The sequence below is a fragment of the Leiobunum rupestre genome, chromosome 9, assembly GCF_980474605.1.
Source record: "Leiobunum rupestre chromosome 9, qqLeiRupe1.1.hap1, whole genome shotgun sequence".
NCBI classification, from domain to species: Eukaryota; Metazoa; Arthropoda; class Arachnida; order Opiliones; family Sclerosomatidae; genus Leiobunum; species Leiobunum rupestre.
This window is the reverse complement of record NC_143392.1, coordinates 55,222,931-55,241,900: the sequence shown is the minus strand read 5'-3', so window position 1 is coordinate 55,241,900 and position 18,970 is coordinate 55,222,931. Positions and strand designations below refer to the sequence as shown.

Genomic DNA, 18,970 nt, shown 5'->3' with positions numbered 1-18,970 from the left:
CCGGCCGCTTTTCGACATTCGCATTGGCAACACGTCTTCCCCTTTAAAAAAATTAACCCCTCCCAAACCATGGTAACTCCGTTCTCGAAACGGACACCATATAAGTTATTTACATCGAGTTACCTAGCGAGGATTGCGGTACTATCGCTGTAGAAATAGGGGACTGTTAAAAGCGGGATGGTTTGGAAAAAACGAGTTTTTGTGTTGCTGATGCCGGGGCGCGTACTACGCGGCAACCACGGTCAATTCGTAGTGCCATATCTCATGACACTTCTCTACAGCTGTTCTGGTAAGCGTGCAGGAGGAAACTCCGTATGATCAAGATCTTACTTTTTCTAATTATCGATTAAGCACGGTTCCATGTTGCCACTTATTTAAAAAAAGACCCAGAGAAAACCGAAGATAAATTATCGCCTTGGCGAACTAGTTAGAAACAGCGTAAAAGAAAATATTTAAAAATAAACAAATTTTATTAGAAAGACTCAAATACCCCGTTAATGAAAAAAAAGAGGGTGAGAGGAAGAGATCAGCCACCGGCACGCCGTGTTCCCTGGTGGTCTCCCTCCCTCCCAAGAAATGACCCCACTCGACGCGGCTTACCGTCGTTGATGGGTCGAGAACCAATGTATTCTGCGTGATATTACCGTTGACGGCTGAAAACGCTCGATGGCCGTCGATCTTTTTGTTTGAAATCAAGAAGTTACCTTCTTTGGTCAGACGTGATGGTTATACACGCTGTCATCTCCAACCACGAGCAATCTGCTTAAACATAATTATGAAATTTGTGAATGCTCAATCTCACTCTTTTTCTTTTTCAACCACCAAAGCCCCCTTTGCCGGTTATCGCTTCTCGGCCTTTTGGCTAAGATCAAAGTGTAGTATCTGTTTTCAATAGAGCTATACCGAGATCTTAGTCGGGGGGCGAGAAGTGTTTTTACGCCTTTAAGGCGAGTTTTCCTGCTTGCTGCATGTTCCGATCCTGTGCCTTGCCTAGTTGCTGTTGCCTTGCTGCTGTTCCTGAAAGAAAAAACCTACCTGGTACTCACCTGACGCTCCTGCTGAGTTCCTCCACTGACGCTGCTCCTGCTTGGGGCTTCTACCAACCGACGAAATTCTCCTAGCCTTCATGGCTACGGAGGAAAAGAAGAGAACGGCACGTTTGGAAGTCGATGCTGACTTTCTAGATGTTGCTCGAACCATCTACGACCACCTAGGACCGAAGAGTATCGACACACTTCAACCTATGGGTAAGGGAATATTCCTGATAACATTCACGACCCTGGCCTTCCTTCAAGAAGCTCTTTTATGCAACGACCTGAAAACAAATAATAAAACCTGGAAACTCACCTGTATGGAAGACGACGGTATTTGGATAACAATAAAGAACTTACCAAAATGGATCCAGTGGGATTCCGTAATAAGTACTCTCCGGCAACATGGTAATATTAAAACTTATCATTTCGATGAATATCAACAACTTAAAGGCGTCAAAAATGGCGATCGCTCTGTTAAAATAATAATGACAAAACCTATCCCCAATGTTATGTTTTTCGGGCGAAGCCGCGCCTTAGTTTTTTACAGAGGCGTAGTAAAAAAATGCTTCTACTGCGACGAAGAAGGCCACTCAGTTTCAGCGTGTGAAAAAAAGAAGACAGTTTTAGAAGATAGACGCCCGGTCATCCTTGAGGGCCAGGGTCCACCTTCAATCCCTGAACCCAAGATCGTCCAAGCAATGGACGCCACAGAAGACCTAACCATACTACCACAACTACAGGAAAATCAAGAACACCAGTCAAGCAAATCACCAGTACTTACCACTTTCGACGACTCAAAAAGCTCTGAAGAGAGCTGGACCCTGACATCACCAGAACCTGCCAAGAAGAACCCAGAACCTCCAGTCAACACCAGCCAATGCGCCGACGCCTTGAAAACACCACCACAGCCCAATGAACCTGAAAATAACCCCGAATCAACAAGCAACGAGCCAGAACAATCCGAATCCAACAACAGCAACGACGAGACCACTTCAGCCACCGGGCCCAGGTGGGATCCCAATACCTGGAAGCCAGGAGTCAAACCAGACCTTACCAAACTAACACACACCGAACTACAGATCCTCTACAGCCGCCTCGACAGAGAACCTCCCTCAGGAATCAGAACCATTGATTGCTCCATAGACGACCTCCAGTTCCAAGTCACCGACCTTCTTCAAAACTACTCTAAACGCAGACACAGCATCTCTCCAAAAAAGAAAGCGAAAAAAGGAAAACCAACTTGTTAAAATTTATTATTTTTTAAATTTTAAACTTAATCATGGCTTTTATTCTATGCACTAATCGTATTTTAAACTTTTTATGAATACAATTAATGACCTGCTGTAATTTAAAATAATTTAAAAGGCAGGAAAAATTACATGACAAGGGTACTGTAACTCAAGTTTTTTAATAAACAAATTCAGTATCTGTTCTTATCAGCTTAATATCTGATACGGGTCCCATCGGGGCCCAAGATATTAAACTTATTTTTGGACGGCGGCGGAGAGGTCGGAGCTTGCTCCACCTCCGCCACGGGTTGGCCTGGTATTGCAGTTCTTCCAGGATCGGCCCACCTCGCTCAATGAATCTAAAATCAAACACCATATATATATATATATATATATATATATATATATATTCCTGACGTCATAAGAGGGAAAGTCGTCATTGGCTAGTAGATCATTTTGAAGATTCGGACGGATTTGTTTTGTAATTTTTTACCTTAACTGTCGTACGTTACCAACGGTATGTTTTTTTTAAGTCACTTTCGTTACTAACAGGAGACATGATTAGGAGTTCACAGCCGGCCGCTTTTCGACATTCGCATTGGCAACACGTCTTCCCCTTTAAAAAAATTAACCCCTCCCAAACCATGGTAACTCCGTTCTCGAAACGGACACCATATAAGTTATTTACATCGAGTTACCTAGCGAGGATTGCGGTACTATCGCTGTAGAAATAGGGGACTGTTAAAAGCGGGATGGTTTGGAAAAAACGAGTTTTTGTGTTGCTGATGCCGGGGCGCGTACTACGCGGCAACCACGGTCAATTCGTAGTGCCATATCTCATGACACTTCTCTACAGCTGTTCTGGTAAGCGTGCAGGAGGAAACTCCGTATGATCAAGATCTTACTTTTTCTAATTATCGATTAAGCACGGTTCCATGTTGCCACTTATTTAAAAAAAGACCCAGAGAAAACCGAAGATAAATTATCGCCTTGGCGAACTAGTTAGAAACAGCGTAAAAGAAAATATTTAAAAATAAACAAATTTTATTAGAAAGACTCAAATACCCCGTTAATGAAAAAAAAGAGGGTGAGAGGAAGAGATCAGCCACCGGCACGCCGTGTTCCCTGGTGGTCTCCCTCCCTCCCAAGAAATGACCCCACTCGACGCGGCTTACCGTCGTTGATGGGTCGAGAACCAATGTATTCTGCGTGATATTACCGTTGACGGCTGAAAACGCTCGATGGCCGTCGATCTTTTTGTTTGAAATCAAGAAGTTACCTTCTTTGGTCAGACGTGATGGTTATACACGCTGTCATCTCCAACCACGAGCAATCTGCTTAAACATAATTATGAAATTTGTGAATGCTCAATCTCACTCTTTTTCTTTTTCAACCACCAAAGCCCCCTTTGCCGGTTATCGCTTCTCGGCCTTTTGGCTAAGATCAAAGTGTAGTATCTGTTCTGCAGTATTATTCCGAGATCTTAGTCGAGGGGCGAGAAGTGTTTCTACGCCTATAAGGCGAGTTTGCCTGCTCTCTGCTACGCTGAATCATCAGTTGCTGCCGTTCCTGCCTTCAGTCCAGTTCCACATCTGGCTGCTGTTCCTGTTCTCCTGTTGCCGCTTGCTACAAACCAACGGTTCCTGAGCTCCGGTCTCCGCTTCGGCGGTCGCCACCATCGTCGCCATGCCTGCCGTGACGTCGAAGCTGTCCAATTCGCAGTCCTTGCCGTCGACCTCGAAACAGGCCACCGCAAGAATCAAGTTTGACGGGGTCAATATTGAAGATTTGGCTGTAGCCCTTTTTGAATATATTGGCCCCAAAAGCATCACAGTTTTCCAGATGATTGGAAAAGCCGAAGCGCAAATCACGTTCAAGGATAACTTATGTTATCAGAAAGCCGTTGACACCGGAATTATAATAGGAGATAAACATCTCAACATTGTTGGAGTCGCCGATCCGGTGACACAAATCACCTTAAAAGATGCTCCCAGCTGGTGGGACCTTCCGTTCCTGAAAACCTCCCTCAGGAACTACTGCGAAGTCCTGTCGGAATCATGGGAAACGTTCCAGAAAGGCCCATTGAAGGACGTCCGTAATGGCAATCGGCGTTTGGAAGTCAAAGTCAAGAACCCGATCCCGAACCTGATGACCATCAGTGGACACCGTGTACAAATTGTCTATCAAGGGGTACAACGGATGTGTTTTTACTGCCGTAAAGACAGTCATCAGGTTCGGGATTGCCCGAAGAAGAACAAGACTCGTTCGACTCCAGTAAAGACGGACATTCAACGTCAGGATCAAGATCCTGTACCTGAGAATCCTGACAATGTAGGGAGGTCGACCTTGTTACCAGTAGCAGACGAAGCATCCGCCACCGACGCTACAGACATTCAAGAAAACATGGACGTAGGAACTCAAGGAGCAGTCAACTTCGAGGAGTGTAACGATGGCTGGCGCCTCTCTCCGTCAGGGTCTCCCTTTACGGTACCCGAATCACCAGCAAAGTCTAACAACTACGCGAATGCCGTGAAAACGCCACCGCAACGGTATTCCGATCCGGAGTCCTCTCCACCCCGTCAAGAACCAGATAAGGAGTCCTCTCCAAATGTACAACATCCAGATACGAAAATTCCGATTTACAAACAAGAGTGGACCTTTTGGGAAATGTCCCACGAAGAATTAGAGGACTTTTGCCGTCGTGCACAGGACTTGGTCACCACATCGCCAGGAGTAATGAGATGGCGTGAAAAATCATTGCACAGGGCACGCATATGCTTGCAAAATCGCAGGAAGCGTACCCAGACTTCCCCATCTGGAGCGCACGCCAAAAAAGGAAAAAAATAGGCCCTTAACAGGATATGTAAATATGTTTTTAATGACTCTAAGTTTTAACTTTAAGTTTTAATACGCTTTTAACTTTACATTATTTAAAGTTTTGATTTTTTTTAAATATTAATTGTTTAGATATATATATAAAAAAAATATATATAGTATGCTTAAATGTAATACTCACCGTATCCTTACCTCGGAACCTGTTTACCCTGTAAAAATGAAAAGAAAATTGTAAAAAAAAAAAAATATGCCTAGAATGTGAAAATCAAAAGAAAAACCACTTACCTTGACCAAAAAACCAGTTAATTAGTAATTTTGCTGTTTTTGGGGGAAAAAAATACAGTCCCCTTTTGAATGTAATTACTTACCTTTTTTAAAATGGTGCTACGTCCGAAATACGGAAAATCGTTTTCTTGTTTCAAACAGTGTTCGCGCTAATTTAATTTTTAATAACGCGGGCATTTGTAAATCTGACTATGAATTTCAAATAAACAAATTCAGTATCTGTTCTTATCAGCTTAATATCTGATACGGGTCCCATCGGGGCCCAAGATATTAAACTTATTTTTGGACGGCGGCGGAGAGGTCGGAGCTTGCTCCACCTCCGCCACGGGTTGGCCTGGTATTGCAGTTCTTCCAGGATCGGCCCACCTCGCTCAATGAATCTAAAATCAAACACCATATATATATATATATATATATATATATATATATTCCTGACGTCATAAGAGGGAAAGTCGTCATTGGCTAGTAGATCATTTTGAAGATTCGGACGGATTTGTTTTGTAATTTTTTACCTTAACTGTCGTACGTTACCAACGGTATGTTTTTTTTAAGTCACTTTCGTTACTAACAGGAGACATGATTAGGAGTTCACAGCCGGCCGCTTTTCGACATTCGCATTGGCAACACGTCTTCCCCTTTAAAAAAATTAACCCCTCCCAAACCATGGTAACTCCGTTCTCGAAACGGACACCATATAAGTTATTTACATCGAGTTACCTAGCGAGGATTGCGGTACTATCGCTGTAGAAATAGGGGACTGTTAAAAGCGGGATGGTTTGGAAAAAACGAGTTTTTGTGTTGCTGATGCCGGGGCGCGTACTACGCGGCAACCACGGTCAATTCGTAGTGCCATATCTCATGACACTTCTCTACAGCTGTTCTGGTAAGCGTGCAGGAGGAAACTCCGTATGATCAAGATCTTACTTTTTCTAATTATCGATTAAGCACGGTTCCATGTTGCCACTTATTTAAAAAAAGACCCAGAGAAAACCGAAGATAAATTATCGCCTTGGCGAACTAGTTAGAAACAGCGTAAAAGAAAATATTTAAAAATAAACAAATTTTATTAGAAAGACTCAAATACCCCGTTAATGAAAAAAAAGAGGGTGAGAGGAAGAGATCAGCCACCGGCACGCCGTGTTCCCTGGTGGTCTCCCTCCCTCCCAAGAAATGACCCCACTCGACGCGGCTTACCGTCGTTGATGGGTCGAGAACCAATGTATTCTGCGTGATATTACCGTTGACGGCTGAAAACGCTCGATGGCCGTCGATCTTTTTGTTTGAAATCAAGAAGTTACCTTCTTTGGTCAGACGTGATGGTTATACACGCTGTCATCTCCAACCACGAGCAATCTGCTTAAACATAATTATGAAATTTGTGAATGCTCAATCTCACTCTTTTTCTTTTTCAACCACCAAAGCCCCCTTTGCCGGTTATCGCTTCTCGGCCTTTTGGCTAAGATCAAAGTGTAGTATCTGTTCTTATCAGCTTAATATCTGATACGGGTCCCATCGGGGCCCAAGATATTAAACTTATTTTTGGACGGCGGCGGAGAGGTCGGAGCTTGCTCCACCTCCGCCACGGGTTGGCCTGGTATTGCAGTTCTTCCAGGATCGGCCCACCTCGCTCAATGAATCTAAAATCAAACACCATATATATATATATATATATATATATATATATATATTCCTGACGTCATAAGAGGGAAAGTCGTCATTGGCTAGTAGATCATTTTGAAGATTCGGACGGATTTGTTTTGTAATTTTTTACCTTAACTGTCGTACGTTACCAACGGTATGTTTTTTTTAAGTCACTTTCGTTACTAACAGGAGACATGATTAGGAGTTCACAGCCGGCCGCTTTTCGACATTCGCATTGGCAACACGTCTTCCCCTTTAAAAAAATTAACCCCTCCCAAACCATGGTAACTCCGTTCTCGAAACGGACACCATATAAGTTATTTACATCGAGTTACCTAGCGAGGATTGCGGTACTATCGCTGTAGAAATAGGGGACTGTTAAAAGCGGGATGGTTTGGAAAAAACGAGTTTTTGTGTTGCTGATGCCGGGGCGCGTACTACGCGGCAACCACGGTCAATTCGTAGTGCCATATCTCATGACACTTCTCTACAGCTGTTCTGGTAAGCGTGCAGGAGGAAACTCCGTATGATCAAGATCTTACTTTTTCTAATTATCGATTAAGCACGGTTCCATGTTGCCACTTATTTAAAAAAAGACCCAGAGAAAACCGAAGATAAATTATCGCCTTGGCGAACTAGTTAGAAACAGCGTAAAAGAAAATATTTAAAAATAAACAAATTTTATTAGAAAGACTCAAATACCCCGTTAATGAAAAAAAAAGAGGGTGAGAGGAAGAGATCAGCCACCGGCACGCCGTGTTCCCTGGTGGTCTCCCTCCCTCCCAAGAAATGACCCCACTCGACGCGGCTTACCGTCGTTGATGGGTCGAGAACCAATGTATTCTGCGTGATATTACCGTTGACGGCTGAAAACGCTCGATGGCCGTCGATCTTTTTGTTTGAAATCAAGAAGTTACCTTCTTTGGTCAGACGTGATGGTTATACACGCTGTCATCTCCAACCACGAGCAATCTGCTTAAACATAATTATGAAATTTGTGAATGCTCAATCTCACTCTTTTTCTTTTTCAACCACCAAAGCCCCCTTTGCCGGTTATCGCTTCTCGGCCTTTTGGCTAAGATCAAAGTGTAGTATCTGTTCTTATCAGCTTAATATCTGATACGGGTCCCATCGGGGCCCAAGATATTAAACTTATTTTTGGACGGCGGCGGAGAGGTCGGAGCTTGCTCCACCTCCGCCACGGGTTGGCCTGGTATTGCAGTTCTTCCAGGATCGGCCCACCTCGCTCAATGAATCTAAAATCAAACACCATATATATATATATATATATATATATATATATATATATTCCTGACGTCATAAGAGGGAAAGTCGTCATTGGCTAGTAGATCATTTTGAAGATTCGGACGGATTTGTTTTGTAATTTTTTACCTTAACTGTCGTACGTTACCAACGGTATGTTTTTTTTAAGTCACTTTCGTTACTAACAGGAGACATGATTAGGAGTTCACAGCCGGCCGCTTTTCGACATTCGCATTGGCAACACGTCTTCCCCTTTAAAAAAATTAACCCCTCCCAAACCATGGTAACTCCGTTCTCGAAACGGACACCATATAAGTTATTTACATCGAGTTACCTAGCGAGGATTGCGGTACTATCGCTGTAGAAATAGGGGACTGTTAAAAGCGGGATGGTTTGGAAAAAACGAGTTTTTGTGTTGCTGATGCCGGGGCGCGTACTACGCGGCAACCACGGTCAATTCGTAGTGCCATATCTCATGACACTTCTCTACAGCTGTTCTGGTAAGCGTGCAGGAGGAAACTCCGTATGATCAAGATCTTACTTTTTCTAATTATCGATTAAGCACGGTTCCATGTTGCCACTTATTTAAAAAAAGACCCAGAGAAAACCGAAGATAAATTATCGCCTTGGCGAACTAGTTAGAAACAGCGTAAAAGAAAATATTTAAAAATAAACAAATTTTATTAGAAAGACTCAAATACCCCGTTAATGAAAAAAAAAGAGGGTGAGAGGAAGAGATCAGCCACCGGCACGCCGTGTTCCCTGGTGGTCTCCCTCCCTCCCAAGAAATGACCCCACTCGACGCGGCTTACCGTCGTTGATGGGTCGAGAACCAATGTATTCTGCGTGATATTACCGTTGACGGCTGAAAACGCTCGATGGCCGTCGATCTTTTTGTTTGAAATCAAGAAGTTACCTTCTTTGGTCAGACGTGATGGTTATACACGCTGTCATCTCCAACCACGAGCAATCTGCTTAAACATAATTATGAAATTTGTGAATGCTCAATCTCACTCTTTTTCTTTTTCAACCACCAAAGCCCCCTTTGCCGGTTATCGCTTCTCGGCCTTTTGGCTAAGATCAAAGTGTAGTATCTGTTCTTATCAGCTTAATATCTGATACGGGTCCCATCGGGGCCCAAGATATTAAACTTATTTTTGGACGGCGGCGGAGAGGTCGGAGCTTGCTCCACCTCCGCCACGGGTTGGCCTGGTATTGCAGTTCTTCCAGGATCGGCCCACCTCGCTCAATGAATCTAAAATCAAACACCATATATATATATATATATATATATATATATATATATATTCCTGACGTCATAAGAGGGAAAGTCGTCATTGGCTAGTAGATCATTTTGAAGATTCGGACGGATTTGTTTTGTAATTTTTTACCTTAACTGTCGTACGTTACCAACGGTATGTTTTTTTTAAGTCACTTTCGTTACTAACAGGAGACATGATTAGGAGTTCACAGCCGGCCGCTTTTCGACATTCGCATTGGCAACACGTCTTCCCCTTTAAAAAAATTAACCCCTCCCAAACCATGGTAACTCCGTTCTCGAAACGGACACCATATAAGTTATTTACATCGAGTTACCTAGCGAGGATTGCGGTACTATCGCTGTAGAAATAGGGGACTGTTAAAAGCGGGATGGTTTGGAAAAAACGAGTTTTTGTGTTGCTGATGCCGGGGCGCGTACTACGCGGCAACCACGGTCAATTCGTAGTGCCATATCTCATGACACTTCTCTACAGCTGTTCTGGTAAGCGTGCAGGAGGAAACTCCGTATGATCAAGATCTTACTTTTTCTAATTATCGATTAAGCACGGTTCCATGTTGCCACTTATTTAAAAAAAGACCCAGAGAAAACCGAAGATAAATTATCGCCTTGGCGAACTAGTTAGAAACAGCGTAAAAGAAAATATTTAAAAATAAACAAATTTTATTAGAAAGACTCAAATACCCCGTTAATGAAAAAAAAGAGGGTGAGAGGAAGAGATCAGCCACCGGCACGCCGTGTTCCCTGGTGGTCTCCCTCCCTCCCAAGAAATGACCCCACTCGACGCGGCTTACCGTCGTTGATGGGTCGAGAACCAATGTATTCTGCGTGATATTACCGTTGACGGCTGAAAACGCTCGATGGCCGTCGATCTTTTTGTTTGAAATCAAGAAGTTACCTTCTTTGGTCAGACGTGATGGTTATACACGCTGTCATCTCCAACCACGAGCAATCTGCTTAAACATAATTATGAAATTTGTGAATGCTCAATCTCACTCTTTTTCTTTTTCAACCACCAAAGCCCCCTTTGCCGGTTATCGCTTCTCGGCCTTTTGGCTAAGATCAAAGTGTAGTATCTGTTCTTATCAGCTTAATATCTGATACGGGTCCCATCGGGGCCCAAGATATTAAACTTATTTTTGGACGGCGGCGGAGAGGTCGGAGCTTGCTCCACCTCCGCCACGGGTTGGCCTGGTATTGCAGTTCTTCCAGGATCGGCCCACCTCGCTCAATGAATCTAAAATCAAACACCATATATATATATATATATATATATATATATATTCCTGACGTCATAAGAGGGAAAGTCGTCATTGGCTAGTAGATCATTTTGAAGATTCGGACGGATTTGTTTTGTAATTTTTTACCTTAACTGTCGTACGTTACCAACGGTATGTTTTTTTTAAGTCACTTTCGTTACTAACAGGAGACATGATTAGGAGTTCACAGCCGGCCGCTTTTCGACATTCGCATTGGCAACACGTCTTCCCCTTTAAAAAAATTAACCCCTCCCAAACCATGGTAACTCCGTTCTCGAAACGGACACCATATAAGTTATTTACATCGAGTTACCTAGCGAGGATTGCGGTACTATCGCTGTAGAAATAGGGGACTGTTAAAAGCGGGATGGTTTGGAAAAAACGAGTTTTTGTGTTGCTGATGCCGGGGCGCGTACTACGCGGCAACCACGGTCAATTCGTAGTGCCATATCTCATGACACTTCTCTACAGCTGTTCTGGTAAGCGTGCAGGAGGAAACTCCGTATGATCAAGATCTTACTTTTTCTAATTATCGATTAAGCACGGTTCCATGTTGCCACTTATTTAAAAAAAGACCCAGAGAAAACCGAAGATAAATTATCGCCTTGGCGAACTAGTTAGAAACAGCGTAAAAGAAAATATTTAAAAATAAACAAATTTTATTAGAAAGACTCAAATACCCCGTTAATGAAAAAAAAGAGGGTGAGAGGAAGAGATCAGCCACCGGCACGCCGTGTTCCCTGGTGGTCTCCCTCCCTCCCAAGAAATGACCCCACTCGACGCGGCTTACCGTCGTTGATGGGTCGAGAACCAATGTATTCTGCGTGATATTACCGTTGACGGCTGAAAACGCTCGATGGCCGTCGATCTTTTTGTTTGAAATCAAGAAGTTACCTTCTTTGGTCAGACGTGATGGTTATACACGCTGTCATCTCCAACCACGAGCAATCTGCTTAAACATAATTATGAAATTTGTGAATGCTCAATCTCACTCTTTTTCTTTTTCAACCACCAAAGCCCCCTTTGCCGGTTATCGCTTCTCGGCCTTTTGGCTAAGATCAAAGTGTAGTATCTGTTTGCTCCTTTTTTCGAAGTCAAAGGTCGGGGAACGTATTTAGTTGAAGAGTCTGTCGACTTACCTGCCTGGCGTCTCTCTGCGTCCTGTTGCGTCATCACCTCGACGTGGTTCTGTTTCCTGTCTCTCTGCTGTACCAGTGCCATCCATTGTTGTTCCAGTGCTCTAAAGACCGTTGCCCAGCGTCTTCTGGGAGACGCCTTTAACGTGTGACGTCTACGGATCGGTCAACATGCCTCCGGTAGCGTCAAAAATCCCTGATCCGCCTCCTGCTGCTGCTATTAAAAAATGTACAGCTCGGATAAAGTTTGTAGGCATCAACGTAGAAGACTTAGCCTTAGCTTTGTTCGATCATGTTGGCCCCAAGAGCATAACAGTTTTTCAGCTGTTGGGAAAATCAGAAGTCCAGGTTACCTTTAGCAATCCCGCACAGTATCAGAAAGCTGTGGATTCAGGAGTTATTATTGGCGACAAACATCTTGACGTTGTCGGAGTAGCTGATCCGGTATCATTTATCACGATCAGGGATGCGCCCAGTTGGTGGGAATTATCGTTTTTAAAAGCCGCATTGAGAAGCTACTGCGAAGTAGTCTCGGAAACCTGGGAGACGTACCAGAAAGGTCCACTTAAGGAGCTACGGACAGGTACTCGCCGGCTGGAGGTGAAGCTTAAAAGCCCGATCCCGAATTTGATGACTATCAGTGGTCACCGAGTCCAAATCACCTATCAGGGCGTCCAAAGGATGTGTTTTTATTGTCGTAAAGACAATCACCAAGTACGGGATTGCCCTAAAAAGAAAAAGAAATCTCGCGCCAACGACGAGTCTGCTGGTAACCAGAACGCTGCAGATGAAATGGTGAAGGAAATGCCAATAAGTAAGCCAGATGACATTGTTACTTTTGATAAAGAAACTAGTGACGCTGAGATGCAAGAAGAAGATGAACCGATTGAAAAACCCAGTTCCTTCTATCTGGGAGATTCGGATAGCTCGCACGAGAACCTCAACGCGTCATCCGCATCCGCATCGAATTCTGTGTCTTTGGCACAAGAAAACGAACTTCGCGATTCGAACGTACCAGTTCAAGCCAACGGCTACGCTAACGCCGTATCCAGTTCTCCAACGAGAAATCCGGCCACAGTAAATTCGGTGCCACTGAAAACTACGAGACCTGACAAAAAGACTGTTTTGGAGCGCCAAGGGGCCTCGACCCCCAAATCAAGTAAAAGAGTCAACTCTGATTGTCTATCGACAAACACGAAAAAAAGCAAGTAATGATGAACTTTATAGCTTTATTTTTACTCTTTTTTATGGTAAGCCTAAATATAGGAACTTTAAATATTAATGGTATGCGTGAAATGAATAAACAGATTAATGTCGCCGCGCTTTTTGTTAATAGCAATTTAGATGCTCTCCTAATACAAGAGTCGCATCTTTAAAATACGGACAATTGGTCTTTAATAAGAAAACAATTTTTTACCGATAATATATTTTTTAGTCAGGGTTCTAATCGTTCTTGCGGAGTAGTTTTGATTGTTAAAAATCATTTAAAGCCAAATATTAAGAGTTTTCGCGCCGACCATGAAGGTCGCGTTATCAGTGTTGACCTAATTTTAGCGGGAAGCCGCATTCGAATTATTAATATATACGCGTCTTGTATACCGAATCGAAGAACGATATTTTTTAACTCTATTTATACATTTTTAGATGGTAAATATGATTGTTTAATTTTGGGTGGGGATTTCAATTGCATCAGCAACCCAGACCTTGACAGGGAGGGAGGTACTTTTTACCCCGACCGTAGTATTGTTGCCTTAAATTCTGTTGTTTTCAACTTAAATTTAATAGATGCCTGGAGACAGGTTAACCCCTCTGTGCCTGGTTTTACCTGGAAAAACGATTATGTCAAAAGTAGGCTTGATCGTTTTTACATAAGTAATCAGTTTAAATTAATTAGTGTGGATATTTTACCTATGAGCTATTCTGATCATAGCCTTTTGCAAACTGGTCTTATTTTAGAAAAGGGGATACCTAGGGGGCGGGGAGTTTGGCGTTTGAACGATAAACTCCTTACCCCAGAGGATGGCAACGACAAAAGTGTGGAAAATGAATTACGCTTGCTTTTATCCACTGTACATGATTTTAACGGGTGGGATGATTTTAAATTAAATATTGGTAAATTTTTTAAACAGCGGGGAAAGATTTTAGCTTTTAGAGAACGTAAAAGTGCTTTGGTGTATAGGTGGATTTTAGGTCTAATTAGCCAAGCCCCTGATAAAAATGTTTACTCATGTGCCGCCGAAGAAAATTTAAAGATCCTATTACAACAGCAATATGTTAAAAAATACGAACACCTTGTTGGGACGAGAGAGGGCGTCGATCTTAGTGGCGAAGAGCTTTTTTCCTCTAGCTTTTATTTAAAAGTTAAAGGTGTCCGTAGAAAAGTAGTGATCTCTGAAGTCGAGGTCGATGGCGTCCGGCGTAATGAACCTGACGTCATCGAGTCCGCCTTTGTAGGCTACTACACTAATCTCTATAAAGCCGAGAAAGTTGGCAGTTTTGTAAGTCCTCCCAATTTACCACGTTTGTCCGCCAAAGAAAGCGATCCCCTGGAAGGGAACGTTACGCAAGGCGAATTACTCGCGGCCTTGAAATCCTTTAATAACGGTAAAGCGCCAGGTCCTGATGGTCTGACCGCCGCATTCTACAAAACGTATTGGGCTTTAGTAGGTCCTGTACTTACTCGTGTCGTCAATTCTTCGTTAGCAGTTGGGTGTTTGCCGCCGTCCATGCAGACGGGGGTTATTTCTCTTCTCTGTAAGGACGAGCGGCTGAAACACTTGGTCGACTACTGGCGCCCCATAACTCTTCTCAACATTGATAGGAGAATGGTTGCGAAAGTATTTGAAAATCGTTTGAAAAGCATCACCGGTAAACTAATAGGGCAGGGGCAGTCTTGTGGCGTCCAAGGCAGGTTGACGTATCACAATTTAATTTTACTAAGAGACACTATAGAATCTTTGAACCAGCGAGGTCAGTCAGGGTATCTTATATCCACTGATTTTAATAAGGCTTTTGATCGTTTAGACCACTCTTTTATCATAAATGTTTTAACTCGGTTTGGTTTAGGTCCAAATTTTATACACTTTGTCAAAATTTTATACCAGAACAATACCAGCTCCATTTTAGTTAATAATTCGTTAAGCCGGGAATTCCAGGTGCAAAGAGGGGTTAGGCAGGGTTGCCCTCTATCCCCAGTATTATTTTGTCTCTGTATTGAGATTCTTTTAATGAACATACGCTCGCACCCTAGTATTAGAGGCCTTCCCTGTCCGGGCGCTTCGGTCAAGAATGTATTATATTATATCGCTCATGCTGACGACGTTAATTGCGTCAGCACTGACCTTAATAGCATTAAATATATAATGTCTGAAGTAAACCAGTATTGTGATTTGTCGGGGAGCATGCTTAACGAAAATAAATCCAAGGCAATTAGACTTGGAGCGGGTCACTGCGAAATTCTCGAAAATATGCCGATTAAATTAACAAATGAAACTGTTAAAATTCTCGGGATTGAATTTGATGCTAGGGGCGTTGATCCCAGAAATGAAAAAATATTTAAAACCCGTTTTAAAGAAACAGTTGAAGGCTGGAAAATGTATGTTATCTCGTTAATCGGCAAAGCGCAATTGTTACGTCAGGTAGCAATGCCGCGGTTAACTTACCCGGTACCATTAGTAAATTTCTCCTCTGAAACACTTATCGAACTGGAAAAAATAATGTTTAAATTCTTGTGGAACGAAAAAACCGAATTAGTCAACCGAAAAACTATGTATTTACCTGTTGAGGACGGAGGTGTATCTGTCCCAAGCCTTCATAATGCTATTTCTAGTCTAAAATTGTCACGCGTAATTAAGTGCTTAAACGCTGAAGGTCATTTAGTGCAGAAGTCGGTAACGTATAATTTATCAACTTTTGTTAAAACTGTTTTTGGTTTAAAGTGGGATGCTAAAATGTCCCACGCCTCAGATATCGGCACACATTACGCCGATATAAAAGACTACGCGAGAACTGTAAATTTAAAACTTAAAGCCGACGAAACTCTGTTAGAATTAAATAATATTGATATAAGTCAGAAACTGACCACAAAGACTGTGCCCAGAATTGTATCGATGGAGCCACATATAAATTGGAAGACGATTTTTAAAAGAACTGGGTCTCGTTACATAGAAGGAACTAGACGTGACTTCTTGTTTAAAGTGGTCTATGATGTGTTGCCAGTTAGAGACATTTTATATAGCCGCCACATGGCTAAAACCAGATCATGCCCTATGTGCAAACATAATGAAACTCTTGTACACCTTTTATATCAATGCGATAACGCTAAACTGCTCTTAAACGATTTAAAAACTTATTTTAATATTAAATATCTGTCAGTGAAGTCCGTTTTATACCATGCCCCATTGCCTATACCATTGGCACTCATTTACGTCTTTTCGATTATGTTAACTGAAACGAAATACCAAGTGTGGAAGGCAAGGAACAATAAATTGTTCGAAAATAAATTTGTACCCGCATTCGTAGTACGAGAACGAATTCGAAACGCGACCTTGAAAAGGGCACGGGCAGACTTTGAACGTCTGACACGCCCAGTATTCGAACTTAAATGGTGCGATGAAAACCAACCTGTAATTAAAATTGATCAAAATAATTTAGTTTTATTATTCTAAAGGAAAAATGGCATGTGATTTTAATCAGTAATTTTTAAAAACTTTTAAATTTGTTTATATGATATTTTAAACCTTATGTAAAAATATTAAGTCATCTTGTTTACTTTTCTAACTGAATTGTGTCGAATACTAAAATGTATAAAAGAACAAAACTTACCTTGATTTCCGAAATCTAAGAATTCCTAAAACGAAAAATGTACCTGTTAAAATATAGAAAATATATATAGTAAATATTTATAGGAACGCATTCTAAAAATCAGAAACTTTAAAATGTCTAACTTTACTTTACAACTGTGTCCGAAAATGTTTTTCTCATCATTCGCGATAAGTTAATAATTAATAACGCGAATGATGTATCCTTGACCATGTTTATAAATAAACAAATTTAAGTATCTGTTCTTATCAGCTTAATATCTGATACGGGTCCCATCGGGGCCCAAGATATTAAACTTATTTTTGGACGGCGGCGGAGAGGTCGGAGCTTGCTCCACCTCCGCCACGGGTTGGCCTGGTATTGCAGTTCTTCCAGGATCGGCCCACCTCGCTCAATGAATCTAAAATCAAACACCATATATATATATATATATATATATATATATATTCCTGACGTCATAAGAGGGAAAGTCGTCATTGGCTAGTAGATCATTTTGAAGATTCGGACGGATTTGTTTTGTAATTTTTTACCTTAACTGTCGTACGTTACCAACGGTATGTTTTTTTTAAGTCACTTTCGTTACTAACAGGAGACATGATTAGGAGTTCACAGCCGGCCGCTTTTCGACATTCGCATTGGCAACACGTCTTCCCCTTTAAAAAAATTAACCCCTCCCAAACCATGGTAACTCCGTTCTCGAAACGGACACCATATAAGTTATTTACATCGAGTTACCTAGCGAGGATTGCGGTACTATCGCTGTAGAAATAGGGGACTGTTAAAAGCGGGATGGTTTGGAAAAAACGAGTTTTTGTGTTGCTGATGCCGGGGCGCGTACTACGCGGCAACCACGGTCAATTCGTAGTGCCATATCTCATGACACTTCTCTACAGCTGTTCTGGTAAGCGTGCAGGAGGAAACTCCGTATGATCAAGATCTTACTTTTTCTAATTATCGATTAAGCACGGTTCCATGTTGCCACTTATTTAAAAAAAGACCCAGAGAAAACCGAAGATAAATTATCGCCTTGGCGAACTAGTTAGAAACAGCGTAAAAGAAAATATTTAAAAATAAACAAATTTTATTAGAAAGACTCAAATACCCCGTTAATGAAAAAAAAGAGGGTGAGAGGAAGAGATCAGCCACCGGCACGCCGTGTTCCCTGGTGGTCTCCCTCCCTCCCAAGAAATGACCCCACTCGACGCGGCTTACCGTCGTTGATGGGTCGAGAACCAATGTATTCTGCGTGATATTACCGTTGACGGCTGAAAACGCTCGATGGCCGTCGATCTTTTTGTTTGAAATCAAGAAGTTACCTTCTTTGGTCAGACGTGATGGTTATACACGCTGTCATCTCCAACCACGAGCAATCTGCTTAAACATAATTATGAAATTTGTGAATGCTCAATCTCACTCTTTTTCTTTTTCAACCACCAAAGCCCCCTTTGCCGGTTATCGCTTCTCGGCCTTTTGGCTAAGATCAAAGTGTAGTATCTGTTCCCAGCTATTTCGCTGAAATCTTGGCCGAAAGGCCGTTAAGCGAGTATCCAAGCTCTACAGCTAGTTCCTGTGATGCGGACTTACCTGCCGGTATCCTGACGTCTCTGTTCCTGCTCTTGAAGTTGCCGCGGCTGTTTCCGGTTCCGTTGCTGTTCCTGAATCCGCTGCTGTTCCTGGTCCCGGTTCTGCTGCTACTTACCTGTCGCTGCTGTTCCGGGTCTCCACGCTGTATCCCGACTTGGCCGATTCCAGCCATTACTACCTGACGCTGTTCCTTCCTGGGACTTGCCTTCACCTGACGACCCCTCTAAAGCCATCATGGCTGCAGAGGTGAAGAAGCGGACCGCCCGACTTGACGTCGACGCTGGCTACGTGGAAGTTGCCCGAACCTTCCACGGGAAACTCGGACCGGACAGCATTGACACTCTTCAATCTGTTGGCAAGAATACCTTTCTACTAACCTTCACGACCCTCGCATATATGCAGCAAGCTGTCTCTTACGGCGAAATATCAGTTAACAACTCCGCATGTAAAGTCACCAGCGTCGAAGACGACGGTGCCTGGCTCACCATTAAGCAACTTCCCTCATGGATTCAATGGGATTCAATCTTGACGACCCTGCGACAATACGGCGAAATTAAGGCACACCGCCTAGACGAATACAAGGAATTTAAAGGAATTAAAAACG

General features: G+C 42.5%; 6 non-coding genes and 5 pseudogenes across 6 annotated transcripts; all 11 read left to right on the top strand.

Annotated features, from left to right (window-relative positions):
• The first annotated feature begins 842 nt into the window (after window positions 1-842).
• Window positions 843-996, top strand: LOC149931306 (U2 spliceosomal RNA; annotated as a pseudogene).
• Window positions 997-2,427: 1,431 nt separating this feature from the next.
• LOC149931305 (U2 spliceosomal RNA) lies at window positions 2,428-2,613 on the top strand. The gene has a single exon (XR_016476483.1). It is a non-coding gene; the product is annotated as a U2 spliceosomal RNA (small nuclear RNA).
• Window positions 2,614-3,680: 1,067 nt separating this feature from the next.
• Window positions 3,681-3,818, top strand: LOC149931304 (U2 spliceosomal RNA; annotated as a pseudogene).
• Window positions 3,819-5,574: 1,756 nt separating this feature from the next.
• On the top strand, window positions 5,575-5,754 carry LOC149931303 (U2 spliceosomal RNA; annotated as a pseudogene).
• A 1,065-nt stretch (window positions 5,755-6,819) lies between these two features.
• LOC149931302 (U2 spliceosomal RNA) lies at window positions 6,820-7,011 on the top strand. The gene has a single exon (XR_016476216.1). It is a non-coding gene; the product is annotated as a U2 spliceosomal RNA (small nuclear RNA).
• Window positions 7,012-8,079: 1,068 nt separating this feature from the next.
• On the top strand, window positions 8,080-8,271 carry LOC149931301 (U2 spliceosomal RNA). Its single transcript, XR_016476215.1, has one exon. It is a non-coding gene; the product is annotated as a U2 spliceosomal RNA (small nuclear RNA).
• A 1,070-nt stretch (window positions 8,272-9,341) lies between these two features.
• LOC149931300 (U2 spliceosomal RNA) lies at window positions 9,342-9,533 on the top strand. Its single transcript, XR_016476214.1, has one exon. It is a non-coding gene; the product is annotated as a U2 spliceosomal RNA (small nuclear RNA).
• Window positions 9,534-10,602: 1,069 nt separating this feature from the next.
• On the top strand, window positions 10,603-10,794 carry LOC149931299 (U2 spliceosomal RNA). Its single transcript, XR_016476212.1, has one exon. It is a non-coding gene; the product is annotated as a U2 spliceosomal RNA (small nuclear RNA).
• Window positions 10,795-11,857: 1,063 nt separating this feature from the next.
• Window positions 11,858-11,939, top strand: LOC149931298 (U2 spliceosomal RNA; annotated as a pseudogene).
• A 5,042-nt stretch (window positions 11,940-16,981) lies between these two features.
• On the top strand, window positions 16,982-17,173 carry LOC149931297 (U2 spliceosomal RNA). Its single transcript, XR_016476542.1, has one exon. It is a non-coding gene; the product is annotated as a U2 spliceosomal RNA (small nuclear RNA).
• A 1,063-nt stretch (window positions 17,174-18,236) lies between these two features.
• On the top strand, window positions 18,237-18,339 carry LOC149931296 (U2 spliceosomal RNA; annotated as a pseudogene).
• The last annotated feature ends 631 nt before the right edge of the window (window positions 18,340-18,970 follow it).